Genomic DNA, 15,507 nt, shown 5'->3' with positions numbered 1-15,507 from the left:
TATATAGGATTTTCCAGTACCTACAATAAAAGATCACAGGTTCTCAAATAATCCCTCTCTCTAGAGAGCACAGGGTCAAGTGACTTGCCAAGTGTCAGATCAAATTTAAACTAAGGAACATGAGTAATTTTGAATTTAAACTGGGGATTCTATCCATTGAGCTACTTAGCTATCTAATTTAGTATTAAATTAATTATTTTTTCAATGAATTTATGAATCCTTCTGATCCTTAGAATATTTTTTCCTTATTTAGCTTCTTTATGATTGGCTCAATTTATTTTTCTAAGATAGGGTTGTTTAAATATTTTATTTCTTCTTCTGCAATGCATGTATTTCAGATTTTCCAGAAAGGTCTTTTTATTTCATGGCCTTAATTCCATATAACCACATTATTTTCCCACTATTTAAAAAAAAAAATAGCCATGATTACTATCATTTGCAAATTAATTTAAAGTTCCTAATTTAATTTTATCTTTACAACAACCCTAAGAGATAAAGAGGATAATTATCCCTCTTTTATACATTAAAAAATAGAGAAAAGTGATGTTCCCAAGCTTACTTAGCTAGCACAGAGGTTGAACTCAGGTCTTCCTGGATCTATTTCTAGAAATCGATCCATGTCAAACATAATTCTTTCACTTTTTTCAGACCAATATCTACATTCTTTCTTTACTCTCTGACAGTGTTTAGTTTGTGGAATTAGCCTCACTTTTAGACCCAGCTTAAGTCTTTTCTCATACAAGTAATTTTTTTTCCATTTTCTCTAGCTGTTATTTATCATTCCCCTCCTAGGATTCACTACAATTTTAGATGTTTAAAATAATAGGGGTTTATATTTGAAGAGATATCAGTGACCACTTCATCTTATTCATAACCTCAGAGAAAATGTTTATATAATAAGCCTGAGAAATGCCTTTTCTTAAAGAAAGGAGAAACTCTATACCTCATGAAGTAATGAAATCCATTCCAGTTGTGCATTGTTGCAGTTGGTTTTTTGCAATTTTTTGCCATTGATTTTTGTGTCTTGGTCTAAAAAGAATAAATCTGCACTGTTTTCCACATCAGAACATGTCAAATACTTGAAGTTAACTACCATGTTCTCCTCTCTCTATTACTACAACCAAATGAAAAAAAATAGTCTAAAATCTCTCTCATACTAAGTAGCATTAATCTATGGCTACATAACAACATCATTGGGAATACATTAAACTAGTCTGTGGAAGGTAACTACAGTATTCTGGGTTGAATTATGAATATCATTACATGATAAATTATGTTTTTCATTTATGTTTATTTATAGGATGAGTAACATACAGTACATTACCTTTGTAATGTTTTCTATTTTTCACATATGCAAAACATTCTTTCAAATACCAGTGTCTTCCTTTTTCTGAATAGAAGTAGTCTGGAGCAGGCAAAGTATACAGAAAGAATTTCCTGATTGATAGCTGATTAAATTGACTTACAGGATGGTGTATATACCACCAAAATGTTAAGCAAATTTCCATAATGTAAAAATACTTAGACATTTTAAGAAGATTATGTCAATCAATCATAAGCATTTTTGCACTATAAGAGTGTTTTTGAAAATCTGATTCTATATATGGCACATTGTGAATGTATTTTAATAAGCCATCAATCAATGAATATCTAATGAACAGCTATGATTATTCAGAAGTATGGAAATCAAATTTCCTTGGGTTTACAAAGAGCACATATTATTTGTAGTGAGTAAAAGTTTAGTCTCTTATCTATCAGCTACAGCACTGAATGAGATTAGAAATAAATGGAACACAAAACTGGGAAAACACCTTTATAGCCAGTATTTCTGATAAAGATCTCATTTCTAAAATACATAAAACTGTGTTGTATCTATAAGAATGCAAGTAATTCCCCAATTGATAAATGGTAAAAGGATATGAACAACTTTCTGATGATGAAATTAAAGCAATTTATAATCATATGAAAAATGTTTAAATCACTAATGATTAGAAAAATGCAAATTAAAACAACTCTGAGATACACTTAACACATTGGCTAAGATGACAGGAAAAGAAAATGAAAAGTATTGAAAGGGATTTGGGAAAAATGGGATACTAATGAATTTTTGGTGGGATGTTGAAATGCTCCAAACATTCTGGAGAGCAATCTGGAACTATGCCCACAGACTTATCAAACTGTGCATAACATTTGACACAGCATCATCATTAGTGGGTATATATCCCAAGGGAATCATAAAGGAAGGAAAAGAACCCACAAGTGCTAAAATGTTCATAGCTCTTTTGTGGTAGCAAAATATTGGAAAATGAGTAGATGCCCATCTCTTGGGAATGACTGAATAAGTTGTGGTATATGAAGGGTAATGAAATATTACTGTTCTATAAAATGTGATGAACAAACTGATTTTACAAAGAACTGGAAAGACTTACATGAACTGATACTTAGCAAAAAAAAAAGAAGAAACAGGAATACATTGTACACAATACCAGCAAGTATATGCAATCATTACCTATGAAAAACTTCGTTCTTTTCAGTGGTTCAATGACTCAAAACAGTCCCAATAGATTTTTTTAAATAACTTTTTATTGACAGAACCTATGCCAGGGTAATTTTTTATAACATTATCCCTTGCACTCACTTCTGTTCCGATTTTTCCCCTCCCTTCTCCACCCCCTCCCCCAGATGGCAAGCAGTCCTATACATGGTCAATACGTTACAGTAGATCTTGGACACAATATATGTGTGCAGAACCGAACAGTTCTCTTGTTGCTCAGGGAGAATTGGATTTAGAAGGATAAATAACCCGGGAAAAAGAACAAAAGTGCAAGCAGTTTACATTCATTTCCTAGTGTTGTTTCTTTGGGTGTAGCTGCTTCTGTCCATCCTTGATCAATTGAAACTGAGCTAGATCTTCTCTTTGTCGAAAAAATCCACTTCCATCAGAATACGTCCTCATACATTATTGTTGTTGAGGTATGTAATGATCTCCTGGTTCCGCTCATTTCACTCAGCATCAGTTCATGTCTCGCCAATCCTCTCTGTATTCATCCTGCTGGTCATTTCTTACAGAACAATAATATTCCATAACATTCATATACCACAGTTTACTCAACCATTCTCCAATTGATGGGCATCCACCTTCTGCATTCATTTTTTAAACATTTTGAGTTCTCTCAATTTGTTTCTCCCTCCTTCCATGAATTAGAATTTCCAAGGAAAAGAAAAAAAAGCTCACTGAGGAAAATAATTCATTTTTTTAAAATTTATTTAAAGGACATTACTTTATGAATTGTTTTAGGAAAAAAAGTCAGAGCAAAAGGAAAAACCATGGGAGAGATAAAAGAACAGAAAAAAAAGAAGTGAATATAGCATGCAAAAATATACATTTGATATCCATAATTGTTTTTTGTTTGTTTGTTTGTTTTTTCCTGGATGCAAATGGCATTTTCTCTCCAGTCTATTGGGATTACTTTGGATCACTGAACCACTGAGAAGAACCAAGTCTTCCATAGTTGATTATTGTAGATTCTTGCTGTTATTGTGCACAATATATTGATGGCTCTGATTGTTTCACTTATCATGCATTTGTGCAAACCTTTTTAGGCCTTTGAACAATCAGCTTGTTCATCATTTTTCATGGAAAAATAATATTCCATTACTTTTATATGGCACAATTTGTTCAGTCATTCCTTAACTGATTGGCATTTACTCTTTTTTCCAATTCTTTGCTACCACTAAATGAGGTCCTAAACACATTTTTGCACATGGGAGTTCTTTTCCCTCATTTATGATTTCTATGAGAACCAGACCCAGTAGTGGCACTTATGGATCAAAAGATATGTAGAGATTAATAACCCTTGCCACAATAGTTCCAAATTGCCCTCCAGAATGGCTGGATCCATTTACAATTTTACCACCTACCAAAATAGTGCCCCATTTTTTCCACATCCCCTTCAAGATTTATCATTATCTTTTTCTGTCATTTTAGCCAATCTAACAAGAATGAGATGATACCCAAGAGTTATTTTAATTTGTATTCATAAAATCAGTAGTGACTTAGAGAATTTTTTATATGAATATGTATGGCTTCAAATTCATTATCTGAAAATTGTCTATTCAAATTTCTGACCATCTTTCAACTGGAGAATGATTTGTATTCTTATAAATTTGACACAATTATATATATTAGAAATATATATTTAGAAATGTTTATCAGAAACCCTGCCTGGAGGGAGGGGGCAGAGCCAAGATGGAAGAGATGAGATATGGCTTTCTGTGGCTTCTTCTTACCTTCTCTCAAAGTGATAGCAGAGTAAGCCTCTAAACTGGTTTTGGAGAGACAGAACCTACAAATATTTGAAGTACAACACATTTCCAGAAGAAGATATTTTGGAAGAACTTCAGAACAGGTTTGTTTCAATAAGGCAAGGGGACACTCTGCAAAGCACAGACAACAATGTAGGAAGCCTGGGGCAAAGAGCTGGAATGTGGAGTCTGAGTGTTGCAGTGTCCACACACCAGGGAAACTTCTGTAAAGCTTAGGCTACTTTGTCCTGGTTACGTGCAAATGGTTTTGGCAGATTTGTTGTAAAATCACCCAAAAGCAAATACAAAAGAAAAATTGTAAGCCAAGAGCCCATGAAAGAATTTGGCAACTGGCCATGAATACCCAGCACTGGAATTTAGTCAGAAACACCAGCCCCAGATTAAAAAATAGTGTTTGTCACCCTTTTGCCTTAAGAGCAGAACTCCACCTTTTTAAAATGAGCAAAAAAGCAAAAAGAACTCTGACCATTGACAATTTTTATGGAGACAGAGAAAATAACTCAAACACTGAGGTTCCTAAAAGCAAATTAGTTTCAGATGAATCCCCAAAGGGAGTTATCAGCTGGTCTCCATTTCATAAGACATTCTTAAAATATTTCAAACAGGATCATAAAAAAGATTTAGAAGAAAAATGGGGAAAAGAAATGAGATCTTTGCTAGAAGAAATGGAAAAGGAAAAAATACAATATTTATCTGAAGAAAACTCTTTAAAAATAAATTTGATGAAATTGGAAAAGTATATAACTCCCTACAAAATAGAGCTCATGAAGTGGAAAAAGGATATAACTAACTCCTTACAAAAAAGATATGAAAAAGATACTAATTCCTTGAAAAATGGAATTTATGAAATGGGAAAAAATTCAATGAACAAAACAATTCAATTGGCCAAATACAAAAGGAACTAAAAAAGATAATTGAAGAAAATAATACACTGAAAATTAGAATTGAATAAATAGAAGTGAATGACTCAATAGGACTTCAAGAATCAGTCAAATAAAACTAAAACAATAAAAAAATACTAAAAAAAAACATATGAAATACCTTCTAACATATAACTCCCTACATAATAGATTTGATGAAATGTAAAAAGGATACAAATTCTTACAAAAAAAGATATGAAAATATATCAATTCATTGAAAAACAAAATTTATGAAATGGGAAAAAATAATTCAATGAACAAGGAAAATTGCCCTTATGTCCTAGAATCAGAAGGTAAAATATCCTTTGAAAGAAATAATTCATTCATCACTTCCTGAAAGAGACCCCAAAATAGCAAACTCCAAAAGGTTTCATGGATAAATTTTAGAACTATTGTACCAAAGAAAAGATATTACAAGCAGCTAGAAAGAAACAATTCAAATACCAAGAAGACACAGTCAGAGTTATCCAGGACCTAGCAGCTTCCAACTAAAACGATCAAGGGGCCTGACAACTGATATTCCAAAAGGTAAAGGAACTTGGATTATTGACAAGAATGGGCTATCCAGCTGAAATGAGCATTATCTTTCAGGGAAGAAGATGGACATTCAATGATACTGGGGAATTTCATTTATTTCTCATGAAAACATCAGAGATGAACACAATATTTTATTTCAAAATACAAAATTCAAGAAAAGCATAAAAAAAGTAAAAAAGGAAAGAACTCTTGAGAACTATATATCTGGTATTGATATACAGAGAGTGCAGGTATAATTTGATTTTACTTTAATAATATAAAAAAGAAAGTAAAGGTAAAAGCATGATTACATGGGAAAAAGAGGAAAATTGAGGGAAAATAAGGGAAATTACATCTCACAAAGAGGCATAAAAGACCCATTATAATTGAGGGGGAGAAAAAGAGGGTGAACATTATGTGAATTATGTGAATATTACTCTCATAAGATTTGGTTCAAAGAGAGAATATCTGATATATTTGATTTCACAGAGAAATTTGTCTTACATTATAGGGAAGTGGGAGGGGAAAGTAGAAAAGGGGAAGGCTAATAGGAGGGAAAAGAGAAGTAGTCAGGGAAAAGTGTAAGAAAGGGGGAAGGCTATTTGTGAGAGTGGGGTGATCAGAAGCAAAATATTGAGAAGGCAAGAAGATGGAAAGGAAAGACAAAAGCTTAACCTGGAGTAAAACAGTAAACATACATTATAGTGAATACGAATGGAATGAACTCTCCCATAAAATGGAAAAAGATACCAGACTGAATGAAAAGTCATACTCCTACAACATGTTCACAAGAAATGTAAAAAGAGTGATACATACAGAGTAAAGATAAAAAGATAAAAGGCTGGAGCAGAATCTATTATGCTTCAGGTAAAGTAAAAAATAAATTAAAGAAAAATAAAACAGGGATAGTGATACTGATCTCAGATCAAGCAAAATAAAAACTTGGTCTAATTAAAAGAAATAAGGAAGAGAACTATATCTTGCTAAAGAGCACCATAGATTATGAAGCAATTTCTACATTAAATTGGAAACTAGTGTGGCAGAAACGAGGTATTGATCCACACCTCACACTGTATACTAAGATAACGTCAAAATGGGCTAATGATTTAGACATAAAGAGTAATATCATAATCAAATTAGAAGAACATAGAATAGTTTACCTCTCAGATCTGTAGGGCAAGAAGGAATTTGTGATTAAAGAAGAACTAGAACTTATCAATGAACATCAAATAGATAAATTTCATTATATTAAGTTAAAAAGGTTTTATACAAACAAAACTAACACAGACAAAATTAGTAGAGAAGCCATAAATTGGGAAAATATTTTTTATTTAGGTTCTGATATAAACCTCATTTTAAAAATATATAGAGAACTGACTCAAAGCCATTCTTTAATTGATAAATGATCTTTTTAAAAATGAGTTTATTTAAGTGTTTTATTTCCTTTTTTATTAATCTGGACAATTTATGTTTTTGTAAATATTTATCCATTTTGGTTAGATTTTTCAGAACTGCTATTATACAATTGGGCAAAATACTTTTGGAATTTCTAATTTGCTATTTAGTTGGGGTAGTTTAATTTATTCTTTTTCTTTCTTTTTTTAGTTTCATGAAACTAAAATTTTACTTCAGGTAAAGTAAAAAAAATCAATTCATTGATTTCTTCTTTCTAAATTTTATTCATATACTTGTTTAGATAAATAAAATTTGCCCTAAAAACTGCTTTGGCTGCATCCCATAGGTTTTGGTATGTTGTCTCATTATTGTCATTCTTTTGGAAGAAATTATGGATCATTTGTAGGATTTGTTGTTTTATCCACTCATTTTTTTAAAAAAATAGATTTAATATTCAATTGATTTTAGTCTCTAGCCCTGCCCCTTTATTGAATATAATTTTATTGCATTATGTTCTGACCAAGAAGTTATTCCTGCCTTTCTACATTTGAATGTGAAGTTTTTACACTAATACAATTTTTTGTAGATGGCTTGTACTTCTGAGATAAAGATGTATTTCTTTCTGTCCCTATTCAATTTTCTCCAAAGGTCTATTATATCTTGGTTTTCTAAGATTCTATTAACCTTCCTAGTTTGCTCATTTTGTTGTTATATTTTTCTGATTCTGAGACAGGAAGGTTGATGTTCCACACTAGTACAATTTTGTTGTTTATTTCTTCCTGTAACTGACTTAAAATCTTCCCTAGGAATTTAGTTGCTCCACCACTTGGTGCATACACATTTAGTAAAATTACAACTTCATGTTTATGATATCCTTTATCAAGATATATTTTTCTTCCTTATCTTTTAATAAGATCTATTTTTATTTTGCTTTATCTGATATTAAAATTACTACTCCGAATTTTTCAAATTCAGTTGAAGAAAAATAAATTCTGCTTCAGGCTTTTACATTCACTCTGTATATGTCTCTCTGTGTCAAATGTGTTTTTTGTATACAACATATTATAGGTTTCTGTTTTTTTAATCTGCTGTGCTATTCACTTATATTTTATGGGAGAGTTCATCATATTTACATTCCCAGTTTTAATCATCAGCTCTTTATTTCCCTCTCTTATTTTCTCCTCTGTATATATATTTTTGTCTCTTTCCACCGTCTTTAGTATTTTTTTTTTTTTACTCACACACTCAATACTTTATCTCCTCCCTTCTCTTAGTACTATTTTTCAACCTGTCCCACATACTACCAGGTCTTCTATCTCTCCTTTTTCCTTTCTCTTAATTTTTTCCACTAATGTTTCTGTCCTCCCTTCTGTCATGCTCCTCCCTTATTTTTGCTCTTTCTCCTCCTTATTATTTATTGGGTGAGACAAATTTCTATAGCCACCTAAATAATTGTTATTCCCAGTTCAAACAATGATCATCTTTACATTATTCCCTCAATTTTAATAGGTTTTTGCTCCTTTTCATGTGAACTAATTGTTTCCTTATACCCCCATTTCTTATAGACAACTTCTTCCACCTCTTAGTGACTTTTTAAAAATATCTTCATATCAGAGTCCATGCACAACTTCATATTCATTCCACATGATTCCTTCCTCTGTCTGCTCCAGTGACAGGTACGTTTCTCAAGAATTATAAACATTGCTTTCTCATCTAGGGATGCAAACAATTTAACAAATAATATATGCTTTCTACATGTTTACCTTTCTATGCTTCTCTCGAGTCCTGAATTCATAGATTATTTATTTTTTTTAACAAAAATTATTGAAAGTGTCTTACTTCATTGAATATCCATCACCTCCCCTGAAAGATATTACTGAGTCTTGCTGGGTACTAAATTTTTGTTTGTAACTCTAGGTCCCTTGCCCTTAGGAATATGATATTCCAGGCCCTCTGAACCTTTATTTTAGAAGCTGCCTAATCTTAGGTAAATATTCTTCTCTTTTTCTTGCTCATTTTCCTTCATTTTCTTTTTGGTATTTCCTCTTTTTTCATTTTTATGGCTGAATTCTGCTGTTGAGATAAATGAAGCACTAACCCAAGCTTCTTGTACAGCTCTGAGCCTTGGCTTTGAATACAGGAATCCCTTGTGTTTGTAGGGAGTAACTTTGCTTGTTCTTTTTAGGAAATGGCTTGGTTTCCCAGAGTTTACTTACAGAGCTGTGACTGGAATCTAACCCACTAAGTTGCTTCTTTACTGAGACAGGACTGAGGTTATTAGCTGCTAATTTACTGTGACTAAGACTCTCTTAAAGATTTTCCAAGAGACTTTCTAAGCTGGGCTGAGCACCCTTTTTAGTGAGACTGACCTTTCTTGAAGTTTTTCCAGTTTATCTTGAGCTGGAGAGTGATTTAATTCTGCCAGATTATGTCCCAAGGCTATGTTTCATGTAGTTTTCAAGGGAAATTGGGAGAGCTTGAGAAGCTTTCTGATTTTACCCCAACTTCTTACTTCTATCCTTTGACGTTCCTGAATGTAATTCCTTAAAAATTAGAATTGAGCAAATAGAAGCTAATGGCTTTAGGAAAAATCAGGACAATAAATCCAGAAGAGGCAATTTAAAAGTTATTTGCTTAACTGAAATTCATTATATACATATATATATATATATATATATATATATATATATTCTAGGCATCATCCTTCAAAAATTATCAAAGGAAACTGTCCTGATTCCAGAACTAGAGGGCAAAATAGAAATTGAAAAAAAAAACATCAAACATCTCCTGAAAGAGATCTCAAAATGAAAACTCACAAGAATTTTATAGCCAAATTCTGGAACTCCCAGGTCAAAGATAAAATAGAGCAAGCATCCAGAAAGAAAACAGTTCAAGAATAATGAAGACACATTCATAATAATACAGGTTTTAGCAGTTGCTGCACTAAAGAACTAGGGGGCTTCAAATATATGATATGCTGAAAAGCATATGGAACTAATATTACAACAAAATTAAGCTTAATCATTCAGGGGAAAATGCAGATATTCAAAGAAATAGAGAATTTTGAAGCATTGTGATGAAATTTTCAGTGCAAAATGGAAAATTTGATTTTCAAATACAGAACTCAGGAGAAGCATAAGGAGGAAACCAGGCAAGTGATATCATAAGGAATTTAACAAGATTTATCTATTTACATTCTACATGAGAGGATGATGCTTATCACTGATAAATATATCCTCATTATTATGGCAGTTAGAAGGAGTATGTATAGATAGAGAACACGGGTATAAATTGAATATAAAGGTATCATAAAAAGAAATAAAATTAAGAAGTGAGAAAGGAATGCACTGGGAGAAAGGAAAAGGGAGAAATAGAATTGGATAAATTATGACATAAAAGAGGCAAAAAAAACTTTTATAGTGGTGGGGGAAATGGGGAGGAGAGAATGAGTTAATGGAACTTCATCTCAACAGAATTGGCTCAAAGAGGAAATAGCATGCACATTCAATATAGGTATAGATATTTATCTTATCCTGCAGGAATGTAGGAAGGGACAGGTATACAGGAAAAGGGAAGATGACAGAAATAAAGGAAACATTGGGGAATGAAGTGGTCAGTAGCAAAACATTTTTGAAGAGGGACAGGTGAAATGACAGACAAAAAAATGAATAGAAGAAATCCATTTAGGAATAGTAATTGTAAAAACAACTTTGAAGTAAGTTTCTATGATAAGATCTCAGTTCTCAAAAATTTAGGGAACTGAGTAAAATTTATTAAAAAAAAAATAGGAGCTATGGCCCAATTGGTAAATGATAAAAATGGGATTATTCCAAAGGGCTATAAAATCATGAATTATTTTTGGTCTAATAATACTACTACTAGGCAAAATCCCAAGAGAAATTAAAAAGGGGAAAATACCTATTTTTAATAGCTTTTTATTTACAAGTCATATGCATGGATAATTTTATAGTACTGACAATTGCCAAACCTTTTGTTCCAATTTTTCCCCTTCTTCTCTCCACCCTCTCCCCTAGATGGCAGGATGACCAATACATGTTAAATATATTAAAGTATAAATTAAATACAAAATAAGTATACATGACCAAATTGCTATTTTGCTCTATAAAAAAGAATCGGACTCTGAAATGTTGTACAATTACCCTGTGAAGGAAATCAAAAATGCAGGCAGAAAAAACTATAAGGATTGGGAATTCAATGTAATGGATCTTAGTCATCTCCCAGAGTTCTTTCACAGGGTGTAGCTGAAGGCCTATGTTTTTAAAGATGTTTATAACAGTTCTTCTCTCAGGGCAATGTTCTGGGATGACAAGTTGTGAATAAGTGATATTCTCAGCAACACAATGATCCACAACTACTCTGAAAGACATGATAAAAAATCCTATTGTGATTGTGTCTAAATATAGATTGAATCACATTTTCTGTCCCCCTCCTCCCTCTTAGCCGGTCTTCCTGTCTTCTCTCTCTCTCTCTCTCTCTCTCTCTCTCTCTCTCTCTCTCCCTCTCTCTCCCACCCCCCTCACTCTCGCTCTTGCTCTTTCTCTCTTGCTCTCTCTCTTATTCTCAGCTCTCTTTCTCTCTTCCCTCTTCCTCCTCTTCTTCCTCCTACCCCCCTTTTCCTCTATCTCCCTATCTGTCTCTTTTGTTTATCTATTTCTGTTTTATTTTCCTTTTGGGCTTCTTTTAGGGGAGAGACTTATGTTTTCTTTCAAAATATGACTTATGGACATTTTTTTGCATAAGTTCATATATTTTTTCTTAACGATCTGAGGGTAAAGATAAAAAGAAACTGGAACTCATAGTTTTAAAAGTATGTTAAATATTTTAAATATAATAGGGGAAAACAAAAAATTTAATTCATCATGTATTCATAAATTCATTATGTTCTTTATTTGGCATTTTTTGTGAGTCATTTGTGCTTGTCTTGGATGATTATCTTGCTGAGAAAAATTGAGTCAGTCATAGTTGATCATCACACAAAGTTGCTGATATTGTGTACAATATTTTCCTTGCTCTGCACATTTCAGTTTTCATTCATACAAGTCTCACCAAGTTTCCTTGAAGCCTGCCTGTTCATTATTTTGTATTACACAATAGAATTCTATTACATTTCAATACACTTGCCTGTTCAACTACTCCCAAAATCATAAGCATAAACTTTTCTAACACTTTGACACCAGAAGAAAAGACACACTGTAAATATTTGTGTACATGTAAGTCCTTTTCATTTTTATGATCTCTTTTATTTACTGACTTGGTAGTGATATCATTGGGTCAAAGGATACACACAAATTAGTTGCTCTTTGGGCACAGTTACAAATTGTTCTCCAGAATGGTTGGATCCATTATCAGTAGTGTTACTACTGGGCTTTTATTCCGAAGAAATACTAAAGAAGGGAAAGAAACCTGCATGTGCCAAAATGTTTGTGGAACCTCTTTTTGTAGTGGCTAGAGATTGGAAAATGAATGGATGCCCATCAATTGGAGAATGGCTGGGTAAATTGTGGTATATGAATGTTATGGAATATCATTGTTTTGTAAGAAATGACCAGCAGGATGAAGTAATGCTGAGTGAAATGAGCAGAACCTGGAGATCAATATATACTTGAACAAAGTTACTGTATGAGGATGTATTCTGATGGAAGTGGATATTTTTGACAAAGAGAAGATCTAATTTAGTTCCAATTGATCAATGAGGGACAGAATCAGCTACACCCAGAGAAGGAACACTGGGAAATGAGTATAACTCTTTTCATTTTTGTTTTTCTTACCAGGTTATTTTTACCTTCTGAATCCAATTCTTCCTGTGTAGCAAGAGAACTGTAAGGTTCTGCACACATATATTGTATCTAAGTTATACTATAACATATTTAACATGTACAAGACTGTCTGCCATCTAGGGGAGGGGGTGGAAGGAGGGAAGGGAAAAGTCAGAACAGAAGTGCATGCAAGAGATAATGTAAAAAATTATCCATGCATATGCACTGTCAATAAAAAAGTTACAAAAATGGGTGGATTAATTTAGAAGTTCACCAATAGTGCATTATTGTGCCAATTTTCCTACATCTGCTACACTATTTGTCACTTAAACTTTTTTGTCATATTGGCTAATTGGATAAGTATGTGGTGGTATCTCAGAGTTACTTAATTTGTATTTCTCTAATCAAAAGTTATTTAAAGAACTTTTCCTTAATCTTATAGATAGTTTAATTTTTATTTCTTCATCTGAAAACTATCTATTCATACACTTTGATGATTTTTCAATTACTGAATGACTTGCATTCTTATAAATTTGTCTTATTTTTCTATATATTTGAGAAATGAAGTTTTTATTAGAAACACTTGTTGTGAAGATTGTTTCAAGCTTTTTAAATCCTTCTAATTTTGTTTTCATTGGTTTTGCTTGTACAAAAGCTTTTTAATTTAATGCAATCAAAATTATCTATTCTGCATCTTCTTATGCTTTCTATCTCTGTTCATGATATTTTTGCACCTTCTAATGTAGTTGACAAAGATACTATACATTGCTCTTCTAATTTACCTGTTGTGTAAAATTTCTATTTACTTCCTTAGTTTCTTCTGGATTAGATTTATGAGTGTCTGGGAAAGGACATTTGAGGTCCCCCAATAATATAATTTTGCTATTTCTTCTTGTAATTCACTTATTTTTTATGAATTTGTATGCTATACCATTTAGTGCATATGGGTTTAGCAGTGATATTGTTTGATTGCTTATAATACCTTTTAACAGAGTGTTGTTTCATTTCTTACCTCTTTTAATTAGATCAGTCTTTTCTTTTACTTTGGGAAGATCAGAATTCCTATTCCTGATACAGATTAACTTTATACTTATGTGTTTTTAATTTTATTTTTAATAAAAGTATTTTTATTTTAAAATATATACACATAGTTTTTGACATTCACTGTTTTTTCCTCAATCTAATATTTTAATAAAGCTATTTATTTACAAAACTTATGCATGATTAATTTTTCAACTTTGACCCTTAGAAAGTTTTTGGATCCAAATTATCCCCTCCTCCTCCCCATCACCTCCCCAAGATATCAGATAGTCCACTACCTGTTAAATATGTTAAAATACATGTTAAATCCAATATATGTATACATATTTATACAAATCCCCTCCAACATTTGACATTATACTTTCCTGTCATCTTAGCCAATCTGAGAAGTGTGTAGTGATATGCCAAATCATCTTAATTTGCATTTCTTTGATCAAGAGTGATTTGGAGCACCTTTTCATATGACTATAAATAGATTCAATTTCTTCATTTGAAAATTGTCTGTAACTATCCTTTGACCATTTATCCATTGGAGAATGGCTTGAACTATTACAAATTTGAGTCAAATCTCTATATATTTTAGAAAAGAGGCCTTTATCAGACCTTTGAATATAAAAAAAATGTTTCCCAGTTTATTGCCTCCCTTCCAATCTTGTCTGTATTAGTTTTGCTTGTACAAAAATGTTTTTACTTAATATAATCCAAATTATCTATTTTGTGAATAATAATTATCTCTAGTTCTTCTTTGGTCACAAATTCCTTCCTCCTCCATATATCTGGGAGGTAAACTGTCCTATGTTCTTCTAATTTGTTTATACTATCATTCTTTATGTCTAAATCATGAACCTATTTCTACTTTATCTTGGTATACGGTGTTATGTGTGGGGATTTGTCTACTTTCCATACAAGTTTCCAATTTTGCAAGCAGGTTTTGTCCAATAGTGAATTATTATGCCAAAATCTGGGGTCTTTGGGTTTGTCAAACACTACATTGCTATAATCATTGACTATTTTGTTCCATTTACTTGAAATTACATTTTATTTCCTTGAAATTCTTGATCTTTTATTCTTCCAGATGAATTTTGGTGTTATTATTTCTAGTTTCAGTAAAATAGTTTCCTGGGACTTTGATTGCTTAGCTCTAAATTAAGTAGATTAGTTTAGGTAGCATTGTCTTCTTTAGTATATTTCTATAGTGAATTATTATTGCAAAATCTGGGGTCTTTGGGTTTGGCAAACACTAGATTGCTATAATCATTGACTATTTTGTTCCATTTACCTAATCCATACCATTTATCAAATGCTCTATTTCTTAGCCAGTATCAAATGGTTTTGATGACCACTACTTTATTATATACTTTTAGATCTGATCCAGCTAGGCCACCTTCATTTGATTTTTTTTCATTAATTTCCTTGAAATTCTTGATCTTTTATTCTTCCAGATGAATTTTGGTGTTTATTTCTTTTTTTCATTAAATATATATATATATATATATATATATATATATTTAAATTTTAATAGCCTTTTATTT

This window comes from Sarcophilus harrisii, chromosome 1, assembly GCF_902635505.1.
Source record: "Sarcophilus harrisii chromosome 1, mSarHar1.11, whole genome shotgun sequence".
Taxonomy (NCBI): domain Eukaryota; kingdom Metazoa; phylum Chordata; class Mammalia; order Dasyuromorphia; family Dasyuridae; genus Sarcophilus; species Sarcophilus harrisii.
The sequence above is the reverse complement of the archived record's forward strand: the minus strand, read 5'-3'. Positions refer to the sequence as shown.